Genomic DNA, 22,492 nt, shown 5'->3' with positions numbered 1-22,492 from the left:
TGCCACTAAGCAACCACGGTGGGTGAGACTACACATTTATTAACACTGTGACGCTACGTCCCCGGCATCTGGCGGTAATGGCTAAGTTCGAGATCGGTATCGAAAGTGGTCCTTAATCATGTATACTTTTGTCTTACCAAAGTGAAATTGCTGTGTATTGTTTCTTCGAGTGGAAAAGCTGCGGCTAGAAGAGGCAATCATGGGTCATGAACGCCACATGCCAGCAACCGATCGTGTACCCTTGTTAAGACTAAGGTACCGCATGCGTGCGCTTGCAAGCTCACGCAAAATAGAAGTTGTCTCGCACAGGCTGGACCATGTTCCGATTGGTGAACCTACCTTTGTGTAAGGCGGCCTTGTTATCCTTGCTGTGCTATTTTTGAAGTGGTTAGTAGAAAGGCGTCATGTCGTGTCACTCTCGGTGACTATAGAAAATGTACGAAAAGAACAGATTACATCGTAATGGAATTCCAAGATATTCTCCAAGCAAGACCCGGAGAAAACGTCCACCTTGCATAAACGGTCAGATTAATTAATTGATCAGCGGTCCAGATAAACAAGAGACGTTTGGAGTATTGGCGGAAAAAGCACAGAAGAGACCGACGTCATCAATGACATATGTAACTGTGCACTGTGGAAATAGAAACTTTAATAAAGAAAGTACAGATCAGCGAGATAGGCAAAGCGCTAGACTGCGATACACTTAATAAAACCTGATTAGCACAAGCACCCTAGGTGACTATTATGGCCGCCACATTTCATAGGCGAATACTGTCAATGAAAATGATTGTCATTATTGTCACCATGTATTTACATCTGCGCCGCTGCGCCCCCCCCGCCATTTTATTTTGAATTTACTTACCTACAAATGGCGCTCTTAGCAAACGCACTAGAAGCACAGCAGCTACCGCCATACGTCCCATGGGTAGTGCTTATGTGGCTCCATAGTGAAGCAAACTTTCATTCCTGCTGTCAACTTGTTGGTGAGAGTTATGCGGTTCTTGCCAGTACGTGTTTTTCTACCTAAAACTTCATTTTTACAAGTAAAACGGCAGCCAGTACGCTTGTTGAATATTTATGGGGCACTAGTGCACTGAAGCCCCTTGTAGGTTAGTTTCTTAGGTCTCTGCTCTCAAGAGTAGTAATTACCAAAAGACGGAAGTGTTCGTGTTGAATGCATGTGCAGCTGAGGAAAAAAAAGCGAACATTTTGGATTCATCATTAGAAAATACGGAAGACATGTCAGTATCGACGAGGTGAAGTCTCTTCGGATTCATTCAGCTCAGCTGACTGCCTTCGACCACGGTTCCACAAGTAGAATATTGCAAATACAAGAGCCGCTAGGAGAGTGAGAGCTCCCAGAATTCGGTAGTAGTTGTCGTAGGATCCTTTTGTGTCTCGAAAGTACCCTGTATGAGCCGAAAAAAAAAAGACATATAAACAAATATAAAACAGGAAAGCGTCTTGGAATGGTCGCAAAGTTAGTCGCATCTATAACATTGCTTTTTTTCTTCTTCATGGTGTTCCCAGCGACATTACGTTTATTAGTAGTTGTCGCTTCTGTGGGATACTTTTCTCAATTTTGCTTTATTTACTAAGGAGTAAAGTTGTCATCACGATGTTTCTGCGCAGTACTAAATATTATATACTTTAACTCTCGGTAACATTGTGCGTCGGCTTTCGTCGCCACTATCTGGTGCCATTGACAATATCAACATCGCCAGCAGGATAGGAAGTCCCTACCGTATAGTTGAAAAGGGCTCCGGATGTAGTAGCCATTAGGGCCTAGAAATGCCCTCACTACTAACCAATGGCATCATGTCTAAACGATTCTACGCTTGAATGATAACTATACCAGATAAATAGATTTTTACCGCAGTGCTTTGTTAGTGAAGTTCAAATAAGCAGGCTTACATTTAACGAATGTTTATACGAACTATTTAACTCTAGTAGAACTTCAGTAGCCCAAGCTTCAATGTAGGCTGCGCAAAACTTAAAAAGTACGGTGCCCATACGCCATTATGCCTTGCTTTGTGACCAGCTAAGGTTAGTTTCATTCTGATAACAATTTATATGGACAATCCGCGAGAATTTTTACCATCGACGTCGCCATCGATGTGAACTTCCCTATATATTTGTGTACATTATTACTATATTTATAGCTACGCGATATATGCAAAATTGATACTGTATTATTAAACTGTCAACGTTCCTTAGACCATGTCTATGTTCTTGATTGAGTTGTTCACATTATTTTAGAATCGCCGCACGTGAGCAAAAGAAATTATAACTCTTACACATAGAGCACATTTTTTATCATTTCTGTTTCACCTAAGCCAAACACAAATACTATTGCTTACGACGTGAAAATGATGTAATTTCTCTGGTGCCGCTCTTAACAGACAGAGCAGCATCATCTGTGTGATGCCCATGCGCTACACGCCATCATGAAGCTGTTAAGGGTGCCAGAAATTTTGGCACACTCGGGCATGTAGCATCTGCGTATACTTCGGCCCACCCAGGCCTAGCCAGAACTCCGTCGAAAGATTTCAAGTGCCAACCTAAACCTTACTATAGAAGTTACTACTCCGCATTCCAGGCGAAACTGCATTTATCTTTTCTTTGTAATACACTAACAATGCGGAGTCAAAGGACATGATTATTTGAGAAGCAGGCTTTGTCATTCACGAAGCAAAATTAAATTATCTATCTCTGCGCATTAACAATATGTCCCACAAATGCACCTCCATATTGGACACAAAGTTCATTCGGCCAAGCAGGCTTTAGCGTTTACAAATGTCGAAAATTTAAAAATACGGCTACTTGGGGTGCTATAACGTAAAACTCTTCCAAACTTTTCTATTCGAATTCTGCTATCAGTCCTCCACGATTGGTCAAAAACTTTTTCGACTACCCCACTTCACCTGTCTGTCACGCGACGCCACGAAAACCGCGATACCTCCCCATCTGATATGATGTGTGCACACTGATTATGCATGATTTGACAGAAAAAAGACAAACAGTTATTTCTGATTCGACCGCTTTTCGCCATTAGCACTGGGCTATTGGTAAAAAAGTATTCGGGCTGCACCGACTTCACCTGCCTGTCACGCGACGTCACAAAACCGCAAGAACTCACCGCGTCAAAGTGACGTGTACGCGATAAAGATGGATTAATATGCCGAACAAAACTGAATTTTCTTCGGAATAGCCGCAGGCTGCCCCGTTCCCAAAAGAATAAAAGATGGCTGCCGCCGATCGCTCAGACGCTGGCTACTCGCACCTGCCGGAGAGCATGGGTGTATTTGCGTATAATAAAACTTCTTGCGTTGCCGTGTAACGTTCTCGAGCACTTTCAGCACGTTTACCCCCTCATTTTGCCAACTCTTCTTTGCTGAGGGTCCGTTTTAGCGTCATTCTTGAGCTTCCGTTGTATCCCGCCACGATTTTCGACCAGCCACCGCAAGCCAAGTAAGGGAAAGCCGACCAATCGTAGACGCCGGCACCACCCTCTTCATCCGGTTATCGACTTTCAGTGCAGTGGCTCGGCCCCATCGAATCCCTCTCCACTTGAGCGTTCTCCTCGCCTCTTGTCAGCCAATTAGATACGACAAGCCGCTCAGTGTAGGGAATGTTATTCGTTGTTCAAGCTAACAAAAGTGGCCTCCTATGAACGAAGAGAGCGTTTGATTGGTCTGTTCAGAGAACCCTGCGGGTGACCGCCCGATGCTTGCGTTGGTGGTTACGCAAATTTGACGTCAGGACATTGTAATGGAAACATATTGGAATAGTTTTGCGTTATAGGGCCCTTGATTCACAAACCAAACTAGCCGAGCAATCAGCTGAAGCTCATGAAAACAGTGACGGTAGCCAAAAACATCTGCGCAAGTAGCATAGAGATGGCGATCGTCTTAGCGCGACTATATAAAGCAGTGACAGCGTGTATTCTTTGTTTTGGAGGCTCTCCGCTTGATACTTCCTCTAAAGGAATTACATAAGTCGGTCCGTTGGGCTCTTCAAAATGAAACGGCACAGTTTTCCTGGGGCGAATCTAAGGCATGTTGCCTCGAAAAGCCGGCACAACAGGTGCCTATCGGTTGCTTAACAATGCGAAGTTGAAACTTATATTCTAATGTTTTTATAATCCTCACCCAATGAGGACCGATCTCCAAAGTGGCGGCTAGGAGCCGAAAATGATGTGTCCCAACGCGTTGTTGCTTTTATGATCCTCAATGAGCGTTCCAATAATGTGAACGTCGACGAGCGAACGGGAGCCGAAAGGGTCAGAATTGATCATGCATTCGATGGCTGCGTCTTTAAGGGGTTTGTGGCAAGGCTTCCGCTTCGACTGTTTATTGCGTACACGTGGCACGTAGAAAGAGGGGTATGTATGTTCAGGTTCTTCTTTATGGTAAAGCAATGTGAATCTTAAAATCTTGTTCTGGCGTGTATATGTTAATGAAGAGAGAGATAGGAAATAGAGAGAGGCAATCAAGGTCTCGCCCAGTTGGCTACCCTAGATATAGGGAAGAGGAAAAGGGAAAAGAAAGATCGGAACGATGAAGGAGAGAATAACAGTCGTTGTGCGAGCACCGGGAGATGTATGTTTCCTGAAATATAAGTTCCCTCATTATCAATGTTAGCTCACTAGTGCTCATCTATTCCGACTCATTTTCTTTTTATCTTTCACCTAATTTCTGCTTCTTCAACTAATAGACGTCGGCACTCCACGGCAGATCGCGATCGACAATAACTTCTAAAGCTCTGTACTTCTTTTTGTACTCAACTGAGCGTCATTTGACGTACACGGGGTGGAAAGCTACCGCTCTGCGCGTAAATGGTTCTAATGCGCATTTCCCCCGATACACTCAATCTTTGCCAGCGAAGGAATGCACATGTTAACGTTGCCGTCTTTCGAGCCCTTGCGCGCATTTGGAGCCGTGCCACGCCGAACGCTCGCACCGTAGATCGACGTTTAGTTATAGCTCAGTCCAGCCTCTCTGTTTTTCTGTAAATAAATTTCTCTCTCTTTGGCGGTCTTTGTTAGAAGTTCACTAACCTCGATAAGAGCCAAATTAAGATAATAATTATGGCAGAACCCAATATACAACGGCTGTAAACGGTAATTCGATCAACATTCAAGCAATGCATACTCATCGTAATATTGAAGCTATGTTTAGTCAAAATACTTAGTGGTCATTCTGAGACTTCAGTTGCTTCAGCAATAGGCAATATACACTGTCTCGGGTAACCACCAACTTCGCTCTGGCACTCGCTTACCAAGGTCTCCCACTGGCATGACTGTACGACGACGATGAAGTGGGAGTGATGGAATGGCCTGATTAGAATTTCAACTACGGTATGACAACAATGGCATGATAGAAATCAGATAGAAATTATGAAATAATGACGGTGGTATAGCGACCAATACGTGATTACGATGACATGCAATGGGATAACGACGAGTGTCTGAGGATGTGATGCCGTGATGACCACAATATGACAAGACCCGGCTGACAAAGCTGATGAAGACGATGGCGCGACCACGAAGTTGTGACAATAACGGTGCGAAAGCCTATGCATCTCAGCGATAGTCTGACGACGACAAAATGATCACAATGCATTCAATGGCAACGGAATCACGACTGAATAAGAGCAGCATGCTTACGATAGAATGACGACCAAGGAATGACGCCGATGAAACGGCGAAGATGGTATGACGACGGTGGCATGACGACAATGGATTTACGTTTTTGAGTGACGACCATGCTAACCAGACATGGTAATGAGGATTACATGACGAAAATTGTATGAAGATAATTCAGTGACGAAGATGGCTGACGACGGCTCTATCATGAAGACTGCGTGATGGCAATGGCGTTTTGATGACAGCACAATGATATTCGAATAAAGAAGCTGGATTGATGACAATGGAACCACCCCGGCAGCATCATAACGATGACATGACAGCGAATGAACCATGGCGGAGTGAGATGAGTCGGATGACAAAGGTGAAATTACGTTGACGCGACGACCAGGGCGGCATCGTGGCCACGGACCTAGTCAACCAAGCATACAACTTAGACTACTCAGTCGGCGTAGAAAGCGTGAAGACAACGGCATGATAATGCCTTGGCGCTAAATAATGAAGACAATAGAACCACCACGACGGCATTATGAACACGAGCACATACTTAGTCGCCCAAGCTGGTAGACAACTTGGGTCAGCGTAAGACATACAGACAGACAGACAGACAGACAGAGAGACAGACGGACAGACGGACCGACGAACCGACGAACCGACGAACCGACGAACCGACGGACGGACGGACGGACGGACGGATGGACGGACGGACGGACGGACGGACAGACAGACAGACAGACAGACAGACAGACAGACAGACAGACAGACAGGATCAATACACCTGAAGTAGACAAAAAAATGCTAATTACCTTAATCGCAGCTGAGAGGCATGCCGAAAATAAACCTCTATGCCACCTGCTGACCTGCTCTAGGCTGCATCATCACTTTTGAAAGCGTCTACTTTACCGTAGGTAATTGTTAGTGGGAAAAGCAGAGCCACAAGAAAATTATTTGAAGGACCAAATAAATCAATGCGGAAATCACGTACAAATGTGGGTATGGCAGCATTTTGAGCGTTCAGTTGTAGGTGACGTCAACTAAGCGCTGTTCTTAACAAATATCAAAACTCAGCTCTGATACAAATTCACATCGCTTTTCTTAAAAATTTCGTTGAAAAGTGTGGTAGCGCTACATCGGTTGCCCCATTGGGCAATTAAGATTCATACATAACCTTATGCGACAGCCTTGCATAATGCAAAAGTGTAGAAAGTTGGGCGAGTTGGTACGGTAACATGATCTAGGATTGTAGCGCCAAGTGACACCGACACAGACTAGAAGCAGACAGGACGAGCGCTAGTAGCTTTGCATAGTTTACAGGCGAAAGAAGCTCTTCATAGTTTTGCAGGCGATATTTTTTTTGCTGCGTGGAAAATGATTATTGGTCGGGGTTTCCCGCATAAAATTCAGGTTGAAGTGAGGATTTGTGTGTTCCACCTGCTGTTGCAGACAATGTCTTCCCTAGCGAGTTACTGCTTACTTTTTCGTATCAGGTCACTTTGTTTCTATCCTTCTTTGTAGGCCGATACCGAAGATAGTGTAGTCTTGAGAGATGTGGGGAAATCGAATGTAGTGCAGTCTAAATATATGGGACATTCCTGTGGCAATGTGCAGTCAGAAAATGTGTTCTGGTAGTGAAGGTAGTGGAGTTTGAAAATGTTGACCGAGATCGAATATAGTGCAGTCAAAAAATTTTCACAGCCTGGCGCTTCTCCTACACCCCTCATGTGAAGGGCCACGCGATAAGAGTGCCATGCTCAGTGACCTCATCCCATTCTGACCCTCCGTCAACTCAGAATAACAACCTTGATCGACTTCACTAGTTTAATCGCCTTCCAGCATCTTTTCTATGACTTGTGTAGTTTCAAGTAGAGAATTTTAAGGTGAACCAGTTTATTCACATTACAATGCTATCCCTTTCTCTTCCATCGCATTGTTGCGCAGTGGTTAGCTTGCTTTGAAATCTGTTTTTGTCATTTTCCCGATTGTATCATTAACGGTATGTAATGGCAGAGTGCACTCATTGGTTGTATTTATTTCTAATGTTACCAGGAAGTGAGAAATAAACACTTGTCAATGCCTGAAAAATGCTCTTTTATTCATTTTGGCACTGTGATAAATGCTTACGTACAAAGGGTATCATTGTTTTCAACCTGCACTATCTTTGTTTTCAAATTGAAACAATCAAACCTTCGGACGCCAAGCTCACTACTTCAACTTGCACATTAGAGGCCTTTAGGTTTGGATATTGTTGTGCCGTTATGGATCGAACAAATTTTTTGGCGAAAATATGACTTGCTCATCCTAAGCGGCTAATGTATTCCAGAAGTTGAAGGCCTTCATCGACATTAACTTGCCAGATGACGATAGCTGTTAAGTTATTCATTGTAAGTAAGTATAGGAACATTATTTTACCTTGACACACTCACTGAAACAAAATATCACCATTGAAAACGGCAACAGTGACGTCGGTCATTTGCTTCCACCTGTTGTCCCGCAACAATCATTAGCACTGGCCTAGAAGAGCGAGGAGCTACGATCCGTCGCGTTACCTTTCTTATCACTTCGCTTTCGGTGGCCGCATGTTTAGATATTGGCGCTGGTGCTAAGATACCATAAATGCATAGTGTGGAGATTTGGAGCACCGTAGAAGTCGTAATATTGGGCTGTTTTCAGGTAGAAAAAAGCTAACGACTCAAACTTGGCGGAGGGCATCAGCGTACCGCGGAGGGTTTAGGGGGGAAGATGCAAGCTAGTCGTGACGGCGACAGCCTGCTAAATGAATAGGACAACAATGACGTGACAGAAGCTGTTTACCACAGAGCATGCAGTGAGTTTGCCAAGGTAACATAATTGCTTCGCCCTCCGTGATAACTGTCTTTCTGATAATTTCGGGAGCCGTCTGGCCCTTAGCATGTCGCTGAAGAATTACTTAGGAAAGACACATTATCTACGTAATTTGTCAGATTTTTCGATATGCAGAGGCCAACAAGATCAATGCTGAAATGGCAAACTAGACGTCATTACCAAATACCTACAGTCCTAATTGAGAAATATGGTGGAGGCCAGGATAATTCCCTGCACCGTTTGAAGAGTAGCTAGCAGCCTCAGTTGCTAGTTACCGCTCGTGCTGTCCACTCCTTCGTCTTACGTCTCATCTGAAGACGCGGTTTCTTTTCCTCTTTAAACAGAATGCTTAAATAAAAAGAAAATTCTTCACAGATGTATGGCAGTTTACAACTGATACATCAAAAAATAGCGAACCCGAATAATTACACCCTTCCCGCGTGTCGTGCATTGGGTGCGCGTTCAGGAACTCCAGCTAGTCAAAATTAATGCGGAGTCCAAGGGTACCGCATGTCAAATAATAATATCGTGGTGTACGCATGCAAAACTTAAGAATTTAATTTGTTGTCACAAAGTTCTGAAGATCTAGACGTCTGTTCGCTGCCTCACGGCCTCGCTTGGATGCTGCTGTTGTTTTTGAGGGTAGCAGCCACTCAGCCATCAGACAGGCACCGTGGGAGCTTTACGGCTTCAACTTTCATTACCGCCACGGTGGAAACGCTATGCTGACCTCCAACGTGGAGATAGCATAACGTGACGTTACATACACGCACTGCGAATTTCTATGTAAAAGCTAAGAATAAGAAACGTGGGTATAAGTTGCTACCTATCAATTTTAGATGTGCAATGTAACTTCAATTGTGTAACCTTTGATTATCACGTTTGAAAATAACTTCGGGGCTTCTAAAAACATTATTTTGCACTTACACTTCATATCAACCACCCCGTCGCACAACGGCCTTCGCAACACTAATGCGATTGTGAAACTCCACTTAACAGCTTCGTTAAAAAATTGTGCCATTTGAAATAGAGAACTACTCGTTAGTCTGAGTTAGCCTTGTACTCACCGGTTATGAGAGGGCTAACCAGCGTTAGCGGAATCAAGATTGCACCCGCTATGCCGCAGAAAACTGACGTCTCCTCGACGCCCACGTTTTCGGCAACCAGCACGTACTTGATGCACACGACGTATCCTTGCGTGATTCCTTGTATCACTGAGAGAACCGCAGTGGAAAACACAGTGTATGCGTGAGGGAGCGCCAGAAAGCAGGCGCACGAGATCAGCAAACTCATTCCGTAGAGAGGACTTCGAGACCAAGGTACCACATCAGCCATAACCGAGACTGCAACACGTCCAAAGAGCTGACCCACGGAGGAGAATGTTAATAATCTCCTCGTTGCACCGTGATCCAGTCCTTTGTCGACGCCGTAATCCACTATGGTCTTGACAAATTCAGCGCACGTGTAGTCTCCAATGACGATGGCGATGAGGAGGGCGTAGAAAGCTGGCACGCAAAATATTAACGCTGCCCGTCTCATGGAGCTGCCATGTTGATGCGACGGTTCTTTTATTTCTGCGCCATGATGTGGTGGTTGTGACCTGCAATGTAAGAGCGTATAAAACCAGATGCCGAATATTGACACGTGGACTTCATCCTTTACGGTCGAGCGCCTTTCACCGTCTAACAAGTGCCATCGTTCAACGCGGAATGCGTCCACATCTATCGGAAGTTTCTAGAATTTTACCGATGATTCCGTTGTCACCTAAGGTTGTGTAATCTGACTGCACGTTGGACGCGAATTCTGTAGAACTTTAGGGAAGACACGCGGGCAACATTCGATGACTCGTGTACAGAAGCCGACGCGCTTGACCGGCAGATCAAATTTTCGATGATCGCCGACTCTGTTCAATGCTGTAGCCGTTCTTTGAGTGTAGCCTGTCTATAAGGGCACAAGTCCGCCCAAAAAACGCTAGTTTCGTCATTGCCAGCTTTCCTGCTCTCTTAACCGTCACTACTGCGTGACAATATAGCCTTTGCATGTGCTGCTGCAATCTTCACTTTGGTTTCCGGGAAATCCGAAATTCTTATGAGTGGCTCAGCTTTGTTGCACTCCGAATGCCTTCAGAGAACCCGTTGGCTTTCATCTTTCTTATTAATGCTTCAAGCATTGCGTAAAATCAATATACAAATAGTAATATGGCGATATTAGGTTAGACGCAAGCCGCAGCTTGGGGATGCCTTCCTAAGTACACTGGAATGGAGAAATAGTATTTCTCGGCAACCACTACGACATATTTGGACAGGTTGGTTGTATTCAAAGTAAAAAATTATAATGTGGGGACCTTTGCAAATAGATTTTCGATTTATGCCATCTAAATTTTTACTAAGGTTCTCCGAAATCGCACAATTTTGTATCACTATTCTACAAATAAAAGCCAACAAAGGGAATGTACTACACATTTTTCTGCTATTTACCGTTAGTATCTCAGTATTACAGTTCCTTTACCCTTGGAAACATTGCATGTAAGCTGTAAATTTTTAAATCAATTTACCGCGTGAAATAGTCTAAAATTTATCCTTCACAGATCGGCACTATCTGTTTTTAGTGCAGGAGGACTCATTTGAAATGCAGCGGCGTGACTATCGCCTCCAGTGCCGGTGAAAGAGAGGATGGCTCACGAGCATGAAGCGCGAGAAGAGAACATGCTAGCGCGCTAGATCTTAGCGGTCGCGGTGTCTACCCGTGCCGATAACCCGCGGCACTATAAATGGCGGGCCTAAATAAACCATGACCATGGCGGCTCCCTCCTCGCGCCGCCTCCTACAAATTAGTTGCACCAGACGACCGATTCTAGTCAACGTACCAACTCAACCAAAGCGACAGTGATGTGGTCACTCGCTGTCTGGCAGACGTGCTGCGGTTGTAGAGTTGCGGCGATTCTATATCGACATGCCGGACATCTGGTTCATCCAACTGCACAGCCTTTGCCGTATCAACGAGGTTCCAGGGCTCCCGGGTAACCGTTCTTGCCCACTACGCCACCTCGAACGCTCAGTCGCAACAGCTCTCGCCATTAGAACCGTTGCGTAATTACACGTCTTGTCGTCCACCCGTGCCAATCGTCAGCATGCACCGGCCCCAGCACCAAACCTCTACTCGGTCAGTGAGGCTCCTCCTCATCTCAAAGGCAGCTGCGCGACGATTCTTTCCAAGCAAATCACTGGCCTTAGCACAAGCGCTTTCAGTTATTCTACGGTTTGCCGCGTTCCTTCTTGGGACGTTCACGCGAGCCCTCCACTTTCCATCCAGGGGCACCTCCCTCATTGCCGATTCAAAGGCTCTCTCACCGGCTCCGCTAGGCTCAAATTTTGCTCTCGCAGACAGAGAAACGCTACACGCGCAACTTTGGGGATACCTTCAGCCACCACTGCAGCCCTGATACTATCGGAATTCGAGATTTCGCCGCAAGCAGCAGCAGGCGAGCCTTCTGATCTTCTGTGCTCGCAGCTTCCGCGGGTGCAGGGCCAACGGAACTTTTGCAACTCTGCCCTTTTGTCTCTTCAACAGGAAAATCACTTGTATAACACGCGAGTGACGAATACTTGCGCTATCTCCACGCAAGTCGCGAGCTGTTCAGATGCGACATCTTTCGGAGCTGCGAATTCTACAGACCCGAGCATCCACGCAAACATGTGGCAGGTTGTTTCCCTCAACGTCCTGAACTCTCGGCACGCCCCAAGAACCGAGGAATGCGTGCCTCTTTCGTACATATTGTTACGTAGGAAGACGCAGACGAAAAGCTATGTACAAATATATTTACAAGGAAAATACGCTGCGCTTGGCCAAGAGGCAACAGCCCGCGCTAGCTTCTAATCGTCGTCGTCGTCTTCACACTGCTGGCCTTTCGTGATCGCGCATATTGTGCCGTAGCACTACCCCCGGCTGCAAAAGCGCCGTCCCGGAGCGACTAAAGATCGGACTCGGAAGCAGTGTAGTTGGCCTTGAGCCTACTGACGTGTACGACATCACTAGATGCCACAGGAGAGGACGAGGTTGAGGCCACAGGAGCAATTTCGTAAGTCACAGGCGTCACCTGGCGCAGCACGCGGTAGGGCCCTGTGTATCGCGAAAGGAGCTTCTCTGAAAGTCCGACGTGACGAGAGGGCGACCACAGGAGCACGAGCGCACCAGGTGAAAACTGTACGTCACGATGGCGGGCGTTGTACTGACACTGCTGAGTGGTCTGTGAGGCCGTCAGTCGAGCACGGGCAAGCTGGCGTGCATGGTCAGCGAGGGCGATGGCGTCGCGCGCATACTCGCTTGTTGAGACCGCAGCAGGAGGAAGTGCCGTGTCTAGGGGCAAGGTAGGTTCGCGACCGTACAGTAGATAAAAGGGAGAAAATCCGGCGGTGTCGTGCCGGGAAGAATTGTACGCAAATGTTACGTAAGGAAGGGCAATGTCCCAGTCGTGGTGGTCCTTGGAAACGTACTTGGCCAGCATATCGGTAAGAGTACGGTTTAACCGCTCTGTCCGGCCATTGGTTTGAGGATGGTATGAAGTAGTCAGTTTGTGTTGAATGGAGCAGGAACGCACAATGTCAGCGATAACTTTCGAGAGGAAGTTTCGACCACGGTCAGTAAGCAGCTGTCGCGGGGCGCCATGAAGCAAGATAATCTCACGCAAGAGAAAGTCCGCGACGTCAGTGGCGCAGCTGGTAGGGAGAGCCCGAGTGATAGCGTATCGGGTGGCGTAATCAGTCGCGACGGCTACCCATTTGTTCCCAGAAGATGACGTGGGAAAGGGACCGAGCAGGTCTAATCCAACACGAAAGAACGGTTCCACAGGGACGGTGATCGGCTGGAGATGACCGGCAGGTAGCACCTGAGGTGTCTTCCGACGCTGGCAGGGATCACAGGCAGCAACATAGCGTCGAACGGAGCGAGCGAGACCAGGCCAATAGAAGCGGCGGCGGACGCGGTCGTACGTGCGGGTTACCCCAAGATGTCCTGAAGTGGGTGCGTCATGCATCTCAAAGAGCACAGTCTGTCGTAGCTGTTTTGGCACGACAAGAAGAAGGTCAGAGCCGTCAGGGAGGAAGTTCCTTCGATACAGAATGCCACCCTGGAGGACATATCGGCGAACGGATGCGTCGGTAGGTGTAGAGCGCAGACGCTCGATAAGTGCTCGCAGCGATAGGTCTCGGTACTGCTCATCGGCGATGTTACCGAAGGCAGAGACAGAGAAAATGCCGTTGGCGCTACTACTGTCGGCGTCGTCAGGCTCGTCGACCGGGTAGCGAGACAGGCAGTCAGCGTCCTTGTGCAGTCGGCCAGATTTATAGGTGACAGTATACGAATATTCTTGGAGGCGTAAGGCCCAGCGACCAAGTCTTCCTGTAGGATCTTTCAGTGAGCATAACCAGCAAAGCGCGTGATGGTCTGTGACAACGGAAAAGGATCGGCCATATAAGTATGGGCGGAATTTCGCAACCGCCCAAACTAGGGCCAGACACTCACGCTCAGTGATGGAATAGTTGCGCTCCGCGGGTGAGAGGAGCCTGCTGGCGTAAGCGATAACACGGTCGTGGCCACGCTGGCGTTGTGCCAGTACTGCTCCAATTCCGTGACCGCTGGCATCAGTACGGACTTCGGTAGGCGCAGAAGGATCGAAATGGGCCAAAACGGGAGGCGTTGTGAGAATGTCGATTAGATGAGAGAATGCAGAGGCCTCGTTATCGCCCCACTGGAAAGGAGCGTCTTTTTTCAAAAGGTCGGTTAGTGGTCGTGCTATGGCGGCGAAATTTCTCACGAAACGGCGGAAGTACGAACAAAGGCCGATGAAGCTGCGCACATCCTTGACACACTTCGGAACAGGGAAGTGCGTAACAGCATGGATCTTGCCTGGGTCCGGTTGCACTCCGTTCGCGTCAACGAGATGTCCAAGGACGGTAATCTGGCGACGGCCGAATTGGCACTTCGATGCGTTGAGTTGCAGACCGGCTCGCCGAAAAACGTCCAGGACTGCTGAGAGGCGCTCGAGGTGCGTAGCGAACGTTGGGGAGAATACGATAACGTCGTCCAAGTAGCACAGGCACGTGGACCATTTGAAACCGTGAAGAAGGGAGTCCATCATGCGTTCAAAAGTGGCAGGGGCGTTACATAGACCAAACGGCATCACTTTGAATTGATAAAGACCGTCGGGTGTGACAAAAGCAGTCTTCTCGCGGTCGAGATCGTCCACGGCAATCTGCCAGTAGCCGGAGCGAAGGTCAATAGAAGAGAAATAGCGAGCACCGTGGAGGCAGTCAAGGGCGTCATCAATCCGAGGTAGGGGATACACGTCCTTTTTGGTAACCCTGTTAAGGTGCCGATAATCCACGCAAAAGCGCCATGAGCCATCCTTCTTTTTGACCAGTACTACAGGTGACGCCCATGGACTATATGATGGTTCAATAATGTTCTTGGCAAGCATTTTGCGAACTTCTGCGTGAATAACTTGACGCTCAGCTGGTGACACTCGATACGGGCGGCGATGAATAGGAGGGGCATCGCCGGTATTAATGCGATGTTTGACAGCTGTAGTTTGGGCTAAAGGACGATCGTTAAAGTCAAAAATATCGTGGTAGGAAAACAGAACGCGGTAGAGTTCACGAGCGTGCTCGGAGGGCAAGTCGGGGGCAATCATTTTCCGTAAGTCAGCGATGGTACAATTTGCCGACTGCGATGGTAGAGGAGTATCGGATGAAGTGTCGTCTACTGCAATGGATGCTACTGAGTGATCCTCGAATGAACAAAGCTGGGCCAAAGACTTCCCACGTGGCAGCACTTGTGTCGTCAAGCCAAAGTTGACCACTGGCAGGCAGACGCAATTCGCCGTAATAGATAAAACTGTATGGGGTACTGTGATCCCATGTGTAAGGAGGACGTCTTGCATAGGAGCCGCGATGTAGTGACCGTCGGGGACTGGTGGGGATGACACTAGGTCAACGTAGGTCAGTGCCGAAGGTGGCAAGCGAACGAAGTCGGCGGAACTGAGGCGACTGGGGTGTGGTTCAGCAGGATCCAGAACAGGCAGGTCAAGGCGGAGAGTACTGGCGGAACAATCGATGAGAGCAGAATGTGCGGAAAGGAAGTCTAAGCCGAGGATGATGTCGTGGGGACAGTGGGCGATGACTGTGAATAGCACGATTGTTGAGCGATCGGCGAAGGAGACGCGGGCGGTACACATACCAATTACGGGGGCTGTTCCGCCATCGGCGACACGGACAACAGGCGTCGTGGCGGGCGTGATAATTTTCTTGAGCCGGTTACGAAGGTCAGCGCTCATTACGGACAAATGCGCCCCAGTGTCTATGAGAGCAGACACAGAAACACCGTCGACTTGCACGTCAAGAAGGTTCAGATGAGTGGGCAAAGTCAGTAGAGGATTTGGCGGCGTAGGGAGCAATGCAGCGTCACCTCGAGGCGCTGCATCGTCTAGTTTTCCGGCTGGGAGCGGCGTCCGAAGGGAGTCGGCGAATAGGAGCGACGGGGCTGGGGAGAGCGAGATTGTCGTCGTTGGGGCGAAGGCGAACGAGAATAGGGGCGGTTCGTTGCAGGAGAATCAGTGGCGGCATTATCGGAGCGTGCGGCATAGGGACGAGAAGGGCCACCTGAGGGGCGAGAGTAGGCAGTATAAGTAGGCCGGCTCGGGGAACTCCAGCGACTACGACAGTGCCGAGAAATGTGCCCGATTCGATGGCAGTGGAAACAAATAGGCTTGTCGTCAGCAGTGCGCCATTCAGATGGGTTGCGGAAACGTGGTGGGTAAGAAGATGCGGGACGGGGCGAAATCGAAGAAGCCGGGCGGGTATTAGGGCGATGGGCCGAGCAGATGGTGTGAAGACCCATGTTTTCAAACTCCTGGCGGACAACTGCCTGGATCAGTGAGACCGTGACTGCAGATGTGTTGGTGGGACTGGAGTCGAAGGCAGCCGGATAGGCGGCCTCGATCTCACGCCGGACGATCCTGGTAACATCGGCAGTGTTGTTGGGACGAGGAGCGTCGGCACAGGAAGATGTCGCTGGGGTGTTGGGCAGACGGGCAAACTGCTGGTCAATACGTCGGCTTTTGGCGAGTTCCAGGCGGCGGCACTCTCTTATAACAGCATCCACCGTCGCTACGTTGTTGCAAACGAGCAAGTTGAAGGCGTCATCGGCAATGCCCTTGAGGATGTGGGAAACCTTGTCTGACTCAGTCATGTGGGTGTCAACTTTGCGGCACAGAGCCAAGACGTCCTGAATGTACGTGACATAGGGCTCTGTTGACGTCTGCACACGGCCGGAAAGCGCCTTCTGCGCGGCAAGTTGTTGACCGTAGGGGTTGCCGAACAAGTCTCGAAGCTGTGTCTTAAGTGAATCCCAACTGGTGAGCTCATCTTCGTGCGTGCGATACCAAACTCGAGGTGTGCCACCGAGGTAAAAGACTACGTTGGCGAGCATAATAGTAGGGTCCCACCGGTTATTGCGGCTGACGTGTTCATACAGGCTGATCCAGTCATCGACGTCTTCCCCATCTTGGCCCGAGAATACGCCAGGATCACGGGGAGCGGGGAGAGTGATGTAGGTCGTCGAAGTGGCAGCAGGTGTCGGAGCCGGCGGAGTCGGGTTGTCGTCGCCGGGAGCCATGAAGGAAGGCTCGACGTACCGTCCACTGCGAAGCTCCGTGACGAGGTACAGGGAACGTCCACCTCCACCAGATATGTTACGTAGGAAGACGCAGACGAAAAGCTATGTACAAATATATTTACAAGGAAAATACGCTGCGCTTGGCCAAGAGGCAACAGCCCGCGCTAGCTTCTCATCGTCGTCGTCGTCTTCACACTGCTGGCCTTTCGTGATCGCGCATATTGTGCCGTAGCAATATTTTAATGTTGTTTTGAACTATGAGGCGTCCACTAAAGAGGTTCAGACCGATAATGACACGGATCACATGGGTAGTCGCCTGGCGCATTTGTTGGGAGCGAAGCAGTCGATCTTAGCGAGATGGAAGGGTCAGAGATCGAATAGAAGGCTTAGAAAGCGTATAGCAATAGTTAATCAGGAAATTGAAGACCATTATCGGGTAATGTGCAAGCAGCAATGGGATGAAGTATGCAATTCTATTTATGGTCGCATTAAGAGGGGAGGCGCCTGGAGTTTGCTCAGACATTTACTAGATGAGACAAACACTAAATCTAATCAGAGGACTGTGATAGGTAAGCTGGTCCATCAGGCGTGTCGGGACTCCACGGAGCAGGAGTTGCTGAAGGATTTGGTTGAGAGATACCTTCCGTTGGAGACCTGGCACGATACACCTGACGTGATTTTGGAATATAGTGGGGACGAAAATGCAGCTATGGATGATGAATTTACTGAAAGGGATATAAGGATGGCGCTGCAGAATCTTAATAGTCGATCGGCATGAGAGCCGGATGGCATTAGGAACAAAATGTTACGGAATTTAGACGACGGGTCAATTGAGTTCCTTACGCGGGAGATCAATTGCCGATGGAAGGAAGGCTCTTTCCCGGAAGAGTGGAAACTTGCAACTACTGTTCTGATACCCAAACCGGGGAAGGCCATAGGGCTTGAAAGTCTCATACCCATTTCTCTGACATCTTGTTTGGGGAAAGTCGCTGAGCATGTCATTTTAAATAGGCTAACGCGTTATATTGAGGGCAATGGGGTCTTTCCGCACTCGATGGTAGGATTTCGGCCCGGCCTCTGGACTCAGGATGCTATGATCAGGATTAAACATCAGCTCCTTGAACGGCGGACAAGGGATACCAAGGAACTAATTGGACTTGATGTGGAAAAAGCTTTCGATAAAATCCGACATTCTTTCATTCCACGGGTGCTATCGGACTTGAATATGGGGCAGCGGCTTTTCCATTTTGTCAAGGCTTTCGTGATGTATAGAGGGACAGGTCTCAGGTTTGGGGAGATAAAGCCCAAAGTCTTTAAATTGGGTTGCCGTTGTACTCCGCAGGGATCCGTACTCTCGCCTATGTTATTCGATCCGGCGATGTCGAAGTTGGCTAATAGACTGGACACTATCCAAGATATTGGCTATTCTATCTACGCAGATGACATTACTATATGGAGTGTCGGTGGTAGTGATGCAGAGCTTGAGGCTAGGCTGCAGAAGGCGGTAACGCTTAGGGAGGAGTATCTGGCTCTCATGGGGCTCAAGTGCTCCACTGAAAAGTCGGAGATGTTGATCTTCAAATCTAAGAAGCTAGGTCGTAGGCCAAAGGGTTGGGTACCGGAAGTTGAGCCTTGCATTAGAATTCATACTAGGGAAGGGTCGGTGATACCCAAAGTTGAAGCAATCAGGCTCCTGGGTTTTGTACTTGAAGTGAACGGATCGAACATTAGAACCATTCAGCGTATTACCAAGAAGACGGAGAAGGCCATAAGACTTATAAGAAGGATCTCTAATAGGCATAGGGGTTTAGGAGAAGAAGGTGCGATGCGCTCAGTTCACGCATTTATTATGTGTCATTTCTTGTATGTGGCAGCTATGCTAAATTGGAATAGGGGGGAGAAAAATAAATTGGAATCATTAAACAGAAAAGCCGTCAAGGCTGCTCTTGGTCTGCCCATGACTACGTCAAACGATATGTTGTTACGACTGGGTTTGCATAATACTTTAGATGAAATTGCCGAGGCTCAGCGTACTGCACAGAGGCAGCGGTTGCTAGGTACACCAGCGTGTAGGTATATTTTAGAGTCAGTTGAAGAATCCGTGGCTGTGTCGCACGATAGGGCGCCCCTACACGAGTTGAACGTGAACCTTAGGTCAAAAACCCGCCGTGGTTGCACAGTGGCTATGGTGTTGGGCTGCTGAACACGAGGTCGCGGGATCAAATCCCGGCCACGGCGGCCGCATTTCGATGGGGGCGAAATGCGAAAACACCCATGTACTTAGATTTAGGTGCACGTTAAAGAACCCCAGGTGGTCGAAATTTCCGGAGTCCTCCACTAGGGCGTGCCTCATAATAAGAAAGTGATTTTGGCACGTAAAACCCCCTAATTTAATTTTTGACCTTAGGGCAAATATCATGGTTCGTCCGTTTCTGCTGAATGTGCACCCCGCGCACAACGTAGGGGGGCGGGTCGCGAGAGCTAGGGCTTTGTTGCGAGAGGCAAAGGATCAGGAGGCTGAGCCTGCGTTTGTTGACGCCGCATGGATTAATGGTAAAAATGCTTATCCGGTGGTGGTGGTAAAGGGCAAAGGGAGCGTTAGAAATGCCGCTTCCATTTGTACCAAAGATCCGGGGGTTGCCGAACAGGTGGCTATTACTCTAGCACGAATTGATTCAAGAAGAGTTTTGGTGTTTAGTGACTCGCGATCTGCAATTGAAGCTTTCTCGAGAGGACTTGTTGCGGAACAGACTGCTGCAGGGTGGGGATATCGCTTCGCATACAGTTACTTGGTTCCCGGCGCACATGGGGACAGTGTAGGGAGCCCTGCATAACCTCAATGAGGTGGCGCACAGGGAGGCACAAGAATTAGTGTGCCGTGCATTCCCTGAAGGGGCTGGATCTCCCGCTCCTGAGCACAGGGACTAACTGTTAACCTACAACGAAATAGGCCACAGGCGGTTACATTAAGGCTTTTGCAGACACGAACGTACCCTAACCCGGTCAGCATGAATAAAATTAATCCGGACTGCGGAATTTCAGTCTATTGCAGTAATTGTGGGGGTTTGCTCGATTTACTACACATGCTTTGGCGCTGCTTGGCGTTGGCCGGTGATGGTTCTCGAGGTGAACAGTGGTGGCAGCGGATGCTGCACAGTGAAGTGCTGGCGGACCAACTGAGGGCTGTCCAGAGGGCCCGTGTGACGGCAGAAAGGCTCGGCCTCTCTGTACCGACGTGGAGCGTCCCGCATCAGTCCCAGACTGATCCCTCAGGACCTAAATAATGTTCTTCATACCATACTAGGAGGGGATCCTGTAGTGGCGATACTATCGTCTCCAGAGCCGATGAAGAAGAGGACGGTTCACGAGCGTGGTGCGCGTGGAGAGAACAAACTAACGCGCTCAGCCTGAGCTGTCATGAGGTTTCCCGCTCCCGGTACCCTGCGGCACCATGGCTTGTTGGCCGAAAAAACCTTGGCCACCGTGGCTACCTCATCGCGCTGCCTCCTACAGTAGTCTTGGGGCTTGCATGTTCATTAAACATAGAATTATGTAACAATTATTGTAAAAAAATCATGTCCTAAAAAAATGTTGCTTCAAGCTCTCACTAGAATTCAGCTTTTTCTTTCAAATGCACTCATTTTAACTGACATCGTCGAAGGACTCGTCACAGCAATGAATACCGGTGTTCTGCATGCATTTCAATAGGATACATACGAGTTGGGCTCCAGCTAAGTCTTCCTCTTTAACTGGGACGATTGGCTTACCGTCGCAGTTTTACGTATATATTCTGAAGACATTCAGCAATTCTCGTAGTGCCTGATAATTTTTCACTGCAGCTGCCACCCATGTATACTAAACCGTATGACCAATGCTCTTTGATACAGCTTTCATATGCCTTTAACCTAAGCACCCTTTCGTTGTTTTTCCTTGTCTCGTCATCTAGCACTCCTAGAAATAGGTTCGAAAATGTCCCAACACGATTAATTTTCAATACTATTGCTTCATGAGGTTGAACAATCGCTGAAAACATGGGCCCGTATTCACAAACTCTCTGACGCTAAAATCGTGATTGGCCTAAATGCGTTGCCCTTTCTAGGTGTTCGCGGAAATATTTATAAGAGCTGTCTTACATGCCGTGACTAAATTATTTGTCAAGCGTCTCTTGCGTCTTAATTTCAAACTAGGATAGGTTTTACAGAACACTGATGTTGTGGGAAAAGCACTGCATGCATTTTCTTGCATAATTTTTGTAAGTGCTGAGAATGGCCACATATCGAAAGTGATTTAACATCAACGCAGGGTTCTTCTCTGCTCTAGTTTACTAACATTACCTTCAATAACTTTAGCCATTTCGGAGGAGGACGAATTGGCACATAGTCCCATGCAAGGAGAAGCAAAGGAAAATCTAAACGCTTACAATATTATTAGGATTGTGCAATTGTTTACAAAATTGTAGATTACGGCAAATACAAAACAATTATTATTTGTACTGAATACATTACCTCGAGCATTCAGCGCTTGTTTTGGAGGCGCATGCAGTTTGTGTTTGCTTCCAGCCTTGGCCAAGTGGTTGTGGATTCTTCGCTAGCATAACGATGGGCGCCGAATGCAGAAGAATTCCGCCAAGAAGTAGAAATGCCCCTTGTAGGCCGTAGGCGTCAGTGAGAAGAGAGATCACGTACGGGCTAAAAATGCCGGTCAGTCCACATGCACCATTCGGGAAGGACGTTGCGATTGATCTGTATTTCTCGAAGTACAGCAAGATGTAAACAATCGCTGAGATAGAGAACATTCCCAATCCCAAACCTGCATGCAAAAAACATCGCCTTGTGTAATTTCCATGCACAATAGGTATATTAAAAATATATATATATCCATTGGTTCCTTAGTCAGTACTTCATGTATAGGAAGTCCTGTTTGTGCATCCTGAATATATATAAAAAAAATCGAGCAATAAGCTGATTTATCCATATTCTGCAACCACAAACAAATAAGTCAGGTATTTCAAGCGAACAGGATGCGCCATGACTTGTTATTTATTCGGGTAATAATATACAAGAGGTTCATTCTAAACAGCGCACTGGCAAAAAAGCAAATCTTTACCGAGTATGAAAAGTATCGTCATAAGCGGAAAACAGAGAGCGTTGACAATGAATTCATAATTGACTTAGCGGTATTTGGGAACTAACTGCAGTTTCTTACAATTGTCTAGCCGTTTGTGTGAGCTGATCCCGAAGAAACTGCAGTCTAATGCAGAAAGAAAAAAAAAAACGCTCTGTAGTAGATTACCACCACGTGGTGGTCCGGTGGGCCCCTGTGGAACCGCACGCT

The 22,492-nt window shown here is 47.8% G+C and overlaps 1 long non-coding RNA gene across 1 annotated transcript; it reads right to left on the bottom strand.

Annotated features, from left to right (window-relative positions):
- Nucleotides 1-629: 629 nt before the first annotated feature.
- LOC140216452 (uncharacterized) lies at nucleotides 630-21,840 on the bottom strand. The gene is made up of 3 exons (XR_011893128.1): nucleotides 21,664-21,840; nucleotides 9,556-10,088; nucleotides 630-1,409 (listed from the first exon to the last, which is right to left on the bottom strand). It is a non-coding gene; the product is annotated as an uncharacterized lncRNA (long non-coding RNA).
- Between the last annotated feature and the right edge of the window lie 652 nt (nucleotides 21,841-22,492).

This window comes from Dermacentor andersoni, chromosome 3 (genome assembly GCF_023375885.2).
Source record: "Dermacentor andersoni chromosome 3, qqDerAnde1_hic_scaffold, whole genome shotgun sequence".
NCBI lineage: Eukaryota > Metazoa > Arthropoda > Arachnida > Ixodida > Ixodidae > Dermacentor > Dermacentor andersoni.
Note: the sequence above shows the minus strand (reverse complement) of the source record. Positions and strands in the feature narration are given on the sequence as shown.